Genomic DNA, 7,503 nt, shown 5'->3' with positions numbered 1-7,503 from the left:
CCTGGATGAACTTGTTTATTGTGCTGTTTTGGTGTTGAATTCTGGACCTGTGATTGTTGTTTGTTGTATTTTTTTTCATTGTCCAAAATAGATGCTGTGGAAGTGTTACTGTTTCATTAATTTTTCTTGGTTTGTTGTTGCTGAGTTCTGCTCTGCTTGTTGCTTGGTCCATATTATATGAACTGCAATGATTTCAGTTTGTGGAACTGGTTAAGTCATATGAATTCTGTTTGGTGCTTGCTTGAACCTGGGAAACATGCTATTTACTGCTGCTGTTTATTAAGTGTTGCTGCTTCGTGCCATGTGTTAGCAACTCGTTTTCTTGTTGCGATTCTTTGTGCTTATTATGCATTCATGCTCATTACATCCTTAATCATTGGCTGCTGTTGATTTCTCAATTTGCATTTCCTCTTCTTCTCACTTTCTATGCATGCATATATGATGTTCATTCTTGGATTCTTTTGGGGGGGTGTTTGCCTAAATTTGCTTGGCATTGGGAAATTGTTGTGTGATCATGCAATTGCACTTGGATTCTTTTGCAACAATTATTCATGGATCTTATTTTTCATTTTCTTTTCACTATTAAGTAAATAATTAAATTAATTTCACATTGTACAAAAGCACATGGGACTGTGGCCTAAAACATTGGATATCTGAAAGTAAATAGAAATTAAATTGATGTTTTCAATGAGAAGGATTTCTGCTAATTCTGAGAGATTGAGGTTATTCATTTGTTTGTGATAGAAAACATTGTGTCCCTACTTTGATGTGGTTTCTGATGCTTGCATTGTGCTGCCATTATCTAATATAATCTGAAATTCTGAACAGCCATTTGAATTTGTATTTGCATTTCTCAATCATGCACTATTATTATATTGTCTATTGTTACATATCATAGCCCATATTGTTAACGTGGTTTCTCAGCCTGGGAAATCGTGGAATAATTATTGATTACTAGACCATATAATATTACTCTACTTAACAACATTATCTCTTTTAATGTGATCATAAATGTTCTGAGGAAATAGAGTGTTCATGCAGATGTCTTGATTAATTTCCAACACCTAGACTACATGTGTCAGCTTTCTGTTTCACTTGAGTTTTAGGTTTTTTCAGCACTTAGATTTGTTTTACAAACCAACTGCTGCTTTCATCTGCAATATCAAATTCCCTCTTCAGGTGGCTAGCTTTCCATTTGATGATCATAATTGCCCACCACTTCAACTGGTTATCTCTTTCTGTCATAGTGCATACTCGTGGTTGAAGTTAGATATTGAGAATGTTGTGGTTGTCCACTGTAAGGCTGGAACGAACAAGGTTGATGATTTCTAGTCTTCTATTATTCTTGAAGGTGAGTAGTATCTAAACGTTTTCTTCTAAATTTAATGAACCTGCTTTACATTTACTCCATCTTTCTTTTTATGCTGCTCAGTTTTATTTATATTTGGTAAGTTAAATGTGCTGCAGTTCTCTCCAATTGCTGAGGAGTCAATGGATTACTATAATCAGAAATGATGTGTTGATGGAAAAAGACTTGTTCTGCCCAGTCAGATTGTAAGTTCGGCTTTGCTATGTCCTAATTCAGCCGAAAATTGGGGATTTTGGAGTATTACACTCTTGCTTCTTCTTGTCTTATGTCTTACTTTATCTTTTGTAACTTAAACATGTGTTTTGTTCCCTTGTTGATTTTGCTATTTCAGAGAAGCTGTGAAACATTTTGGTCCTGGTCCTAGTGTTCCTCACAACCATACCAAGCCTTATGTACGATCTAAGGGAAGGAAGTTTGAGAGGGCTAGAGGAAGAAAGAACAACAAAGAACAACAAAGGACTTAGTGTTTAAATTATATTGTTTCTGTATTTTTCTACCGTTTTTAGTTTTGGAATTTGAACTCGAAATTTATTTTTGTATTTGAATATTAGTTTATTAATGTATAAAATAATTAAAGCAAAAATTGTCACTAATTACTGTTTGATTTGTCTTGCAATAAAAATTGCATACTATATTTATAGGTTTGGTAATAAAAAAAGATTGAAAATTTATATTGTAGTAATTAAGATCAAGTAAGGAAAAGAAATTTTTTTTTTTAATTTAACAAGCCTTTCGCCACGCTTTTAAAGCGTGGCTGTATGTCTCCCTATCGCCACGCTTTTAAAGCGTGGCCGTATCTCTCCCTATTGCCACGCTTCAAAAGCGTGGCCATATCTCTATCTATCACCACGCTTTTAAAGCGTGGCCGTATTTCTCACCTACAGCCACGCTTTTCCAAGTGGCTGTTTGTAAAAAAGCGTGGCAAACAAAAAGCGTGGCAATAGATTGCAAAAAGCGTGGCGATAGAGCAACCGCCACCCTTTGATAGGTCACCCTTTCGAAAGCGTGGCGATAGCTCAAAAAGCGTGGCAAAAAGCTATCGCCACGCTTTTTTCAGCTTTTCGCCACACTTTAAAAGCGTGGCAATAGAGCTGTTTTCTTGTAGTGGATAAAGATGAATATTTGTACACCCTATTAACTCCTATTTTATAAATAAGACAATAAATGTATCTATAGCTATAAAAATGGATTATTAAATATTAAATATGGAAAAAATGTGCCCCTATAAATAATATCACTTTCATCATTCAGTGCACTTGTGCATGCAAAAGGAACTAAGAAAATAATAGGATAATAAGGATAATAACCACAGAGAATAAAACATGGGGTAAAAAGACAATACCTGCCAAAATCACCGAAGCATGGAGTAAAAACCTTGGAAAAAATGGAAGGAGCCATTTGATGTATGTATTAAGTTGGAAGAAAAAACTGGTATGGATATCCAAGTTATCCACGGTAACAGTTTCATCGAATAATCTCCTGAAAAAAAATAAAAAAAAAATGAAAAAGTCAAATAAACAGCAAAAGATGAACTGTATGGATAATAACCACAGAGAATAAAACATGGGGTAAAAAGACAATACCTGCCAAAATCACCGAAGCATGGAGTAAAAACCTTGGAAAAAATGGAAGGAGCCATTTGATGTATGTATTAAGTTGGAAGAAAAAAGACGATTTACTGGTATGGAAAGGATAAAAGGTAGTAAGGAAGTTGTAGTGAAATATATAGTGAAACTGTAGAATAAGAATCATACTAGACACAGCGGTGATGAGGGCCTCTCTACATCTTATATACAAGGATAAATCACACATATAAACTAGATGTAGTTCAAAATTACATCATTCTACCAGAAGCACAGTTTTATGTAATTCGAATCAGCCTCATTCAAATTTTCCATTCCAACACTAATTCGAATCAGACCAATTCGAATTACTAGAGATACACACAAATCGAATTGGTCAGATTTATGTAATTTCAAAGCAGCATGAGTTGATTTATGGATGCATGTAAAGTCCCTAATAATTCGAAACAAGCTGTTTCGATTTATCCCTGATTTTGTTCTTATATAATTCGAATCAGACTGATTCGAATTACTATGCATTGAGCTATATACAAATTCAAACCTAAGTTGATAAATTTGTCCATAAAATTTATGGAACCACCTTAATTGTAACTTACAGGAAGAACAGTACATTCTTCAATATTGTTTGTGTCATAGATAATTATCTTAAGTGCAAGTTCTGCAGCATCCTGCTCTGGTTCTTTTCGATGTGAATATGTGAGCCTCGACTTGAACTCCCTTCCATTCACCACTACTGTCGACCTGAACTTCGGTGCATGCGCAAATCCTTCGTTGTCTGTTCGATAAACGGGATATGGAAAACCAGATTTCTGAAGATACTCTTGTAATTTGTTTTTGTGCATCACTACTACTTATATGCCTGAAGAAAAATATAAAAAGTTACAAGGGCTAAAGGAATATAACTGAAGTTTTCCATGTAGAACTCAGAAACATTACTTATTAGCTTATCAGTTCAAAATAAATCATAAAAAATAAAAAAAGGAAGTGAATACATTTCCATATATTAGTGAGGAATTAGTCAAGTCCTCTCCTTAGCAATTAATGTACAAGAGTTGTCTATGGCTTCGTTCATGAGAACTCATGCATCATGAAATTGGAAATTTTTTTCTCAAATCATTATCCTTTACATCAGAAGTTTAGAATACACTGATGTTAAATTAGAAAAAATTAAATAAAACAAATAAAGAAAAACACAACCTTCTACTGAGCTTATTAACTAGGACTTTTTGTTTCCCAGCAGAAGAGTTGTAACATTTCATTGTTTCAAAATATTAAAACTTCCCATACAGGAATATGGATTATAAATTATATGCACGTTTCTTAAAATTTTTCAAGAAAGGAAAAGAGAAAATGATAAAAAGGATAGTTCACCTTTCTCCCTGAACTCTTGAGTGGTTCAAGCTATCAGTTTGTTTTCAGTTTTCACCCCACACTTTCTTGGCCTTGATTATTATTGTTATTATTATTATCACTTACAAGAAAACTGCTCTTTTCTTATTCACTCTATTTCTTCTTGTCTATGACTCTGTTGTTGTCTGAACAGTCAAACTTTGACCAAACACCACATGTAATGATTAAAGAAGCCAAAGCTGAAGAATGTTCTGCATGATCTGATCGTACCAAAAAAAAATGATGGTCATGATTATGGATAGACCATCCAACGGTTCATTTTTAGTTATTATTAAAACTTTATTTTCAGCCTACTACAAAAAAACAAACTAAACTTTAAGCACCAAATTAGTGTTAGACACCTGGACAAAAAAAAAAGCATCCAATTGTTGAGAGGACACAAGTTTAGATGTACAAAACTACAAAATAAAAACAAGGCAAGAGAAATATCGATGCAGAAATATATCTGCTTTGAAATACTTAGGTGGCCAAACCACACACTCATTTAAGAAGGTCAAAATCCAGTGAAAAGCAAATCTTGGCAATCTCCATAGAGAAGTCATTGATCAACAAGCAAACTAACAATAAAATTTGAAGTTGGGAAACCATAACCGAAATATTAACACACTCATATTTTAGAACCACATATTTTTCATAATAATGTAATTTTCCTTATACAGAATGCCATGGATTTGCAAATGTTTATATAACACTCTTTTGTTTTTCTTAGTTTGTAGCATGATAATAGTTATCTACATGATCTCATAGGATAACAGTAAAGAACAATTAATTACTATAAAGAGATCTTAAACACTAAACTGTAAGCTACAACTAGGAATATCCTCTAAAAGAATCAATAAAGCATAGTGGAATTAAAAAGGATGATAGCAATTGCAAAAATTGAAAGTTCAAAATTAACTGAATAAAAATGAGAAAATCAAGACATCAGTGGTATTGATGTTATGACATTGCCAAAGTTCTCTGACCCAACAGATACAGAATTTACAGAACTATGATACATATTCAGCAACAATAGAGATGTGATTTCAATTTGAGTTGATGTATCTTACTTTCTTTCATCCATTCAATAAGCCTCTAGCAATCATTTTCCGAAGAAGTTTCTCCGCCATGTCATTCTCACCTTTTCCAAACAAAGCACGAATAACGATTTCAAAAGTCATAGCATTTGGTAAGCAATTGTTGTCTTCCATTTCCGACAGCAGGGCCAATGCTTCTTTAGATAAGCCCTCTTTGCAGAGCCCATTGATCATAATAGTATATGTCCTCACATTTGGACGATAGCTTTTAATGGAAAGATCTTGAAAAATCTCTTTTGCATCTGTAAGTCTTCCACCTTTGCATAGGCCATCAATAAGTATATTATACGTGCATATATCTGGATCAACGCCACTCTCTTTCATTTGATTAAATAACATAAGTGCCTTGTCAACTTGTTTGATATTGAACATCCCATCCAACAAGGAATTGTAAGTGATTACATTAGCAGGTTGACCTTTATTATGCATCTCAACAAGAAGCTTTGAAGCACAAGAGATTCTCCTTGATTTTCCCAAGCCATCAATTAGAATATTGTAAGTTACCGCTGTTAGGAACCAAGTTCTTGCGACGCATCTCTTCAAAGAGATTCAAGGCATCATCAATCAATTTACTTTTGCACAAGCCATTAATAACAATACTGTAACTTTGGATATCAGGAGCCATTCCTATCTGGGCCATTGTGTCAAATATACATTTTGCCTTGTTTAATTCGTTAACCAAGCAATACCCATCCATTAAACAATTATAAGTAACCACATCTGTTTTCACACCATCTTTTGTCATCACAGCCAACACACTCTTAGCATCTTTGATATTTCCTTCCTTACATAGTCCATCAATCAAAGTATTATAGGTACGAACATTTGGAGTAATGTTTTTCAGCATCATATGATTTAGTAAATCAATGGCTTCCTGAAGTTGTCCCGCAAGGCACAATCCATAAATTAGAGTGTTGTACGTGATAACATTGGGAGAGATTCCCTTAGCAAGCATTTCAGAGTATAAATGAAAAGCATCACTTACAAGTGTAACCTTGCAGAGGCTATCAATAATTGCGCTGTACATGACGACATCAGGAGCAATCCCATACTGTGGGATCTTTCTCAACAGTTGAATAGCAGCAGATGTGTGTCCGGTCTTACAGAGTCCATTAATCAAGATCCCATAAGTGACTTGGTCGAATTGAAATCCATGAGCCAACACTCTGTCATGAAAGTGCAGTGCTTTTTCAACATTACCGCATAGACAGAGACCTTTAACGAGTGTATTCAACGTTATGGTATCAGGCTGAAAACCCATCCTGAAAATCTTGGCCAATGTAGAGAAAGCGGGAGTGATCCGACCCATGCCACAGCAACAATTGATTAAAATATTCAGAGTAACTATGCTGGGCGCAATTCCCCTGGCTTGAAATTGCTGAAAAAGGGAAATGGCGGTGGGGAAATGGTGCGTCTTGGCAAGAGACCCCAAAATCTGGTTAAATTGGATGATGGATGGAGTGCAACGCATAGAGAGCATGCGAGTGAAGGAATCAACAGCTTCATCAACATGGCGAGGGGATGTGAGCTGAGAATGAGAGTGAAGGTGTGACATTGAACATGAACAGGAAGGAAAGCGAAAAGGGAAAACATAGGGCACAATATGAAGAGAGAAGCTGAACCTGGAGAATGATGCTGCACGCAACATGTTTGTGTAAAATAAAATCCGATCAAATGAGAAGGAGTTGGAAGAGAAAAGAGTGAATTCAATGGTGGAAACAATCACTGTCATGAAACAAAGGTTGAGACTTGATAGTTGAAAGTTGAAACCAAAGCAAAGAACCATGTTAATGAAATTGGAGATAATTTTGTATTTTTTGTTGTCTGAATGGTCAATGGAAAAAGAAGGTTAAGGAGGTGGTGATTTTTCTTATTGGACTATTGTGTCTAACTCATTCTAAGTAAAAGCTAATTTTATAAAATATGTTAAAATTAAATTGTATTTTAAATTCAAAAATTTAATTAAATTCTTGAGTAATCAGAAGGATAAAAAATAGTAAAATATAATTTTTTTTTCAAGAGACATTAAATTAAAAAAAAAAACATAATATTCTTTTAAATATAT

At 34.3% G+C, this 7,503-nt stretch overlaps 1 pseudogene; it reads right to left on the bottom strand.

The window, feature by feature from the left end:
* LOC110262554 lies at positions 2,775-7,258 on the bottom strand (annotated as a pseudogene).

This window comes from Arachis ipaensis, chromosome B05 (genome assembly GCF_000816755.2).
Source record: "Arachis ipaensis cultivar K30076 chromosome B05, Araip1.1, whole genome shotgun sequence".
NCBI classification, from domain to species: Eukaryota; Viridiplantae; Streptophyta; class Magnoliopsida; order Fabales; family Fabaceae; genus Arachis; species Arachis ipaensis.
This window is presented reverse-complemented; position numbering and strand designations above follow the sequence as displayed.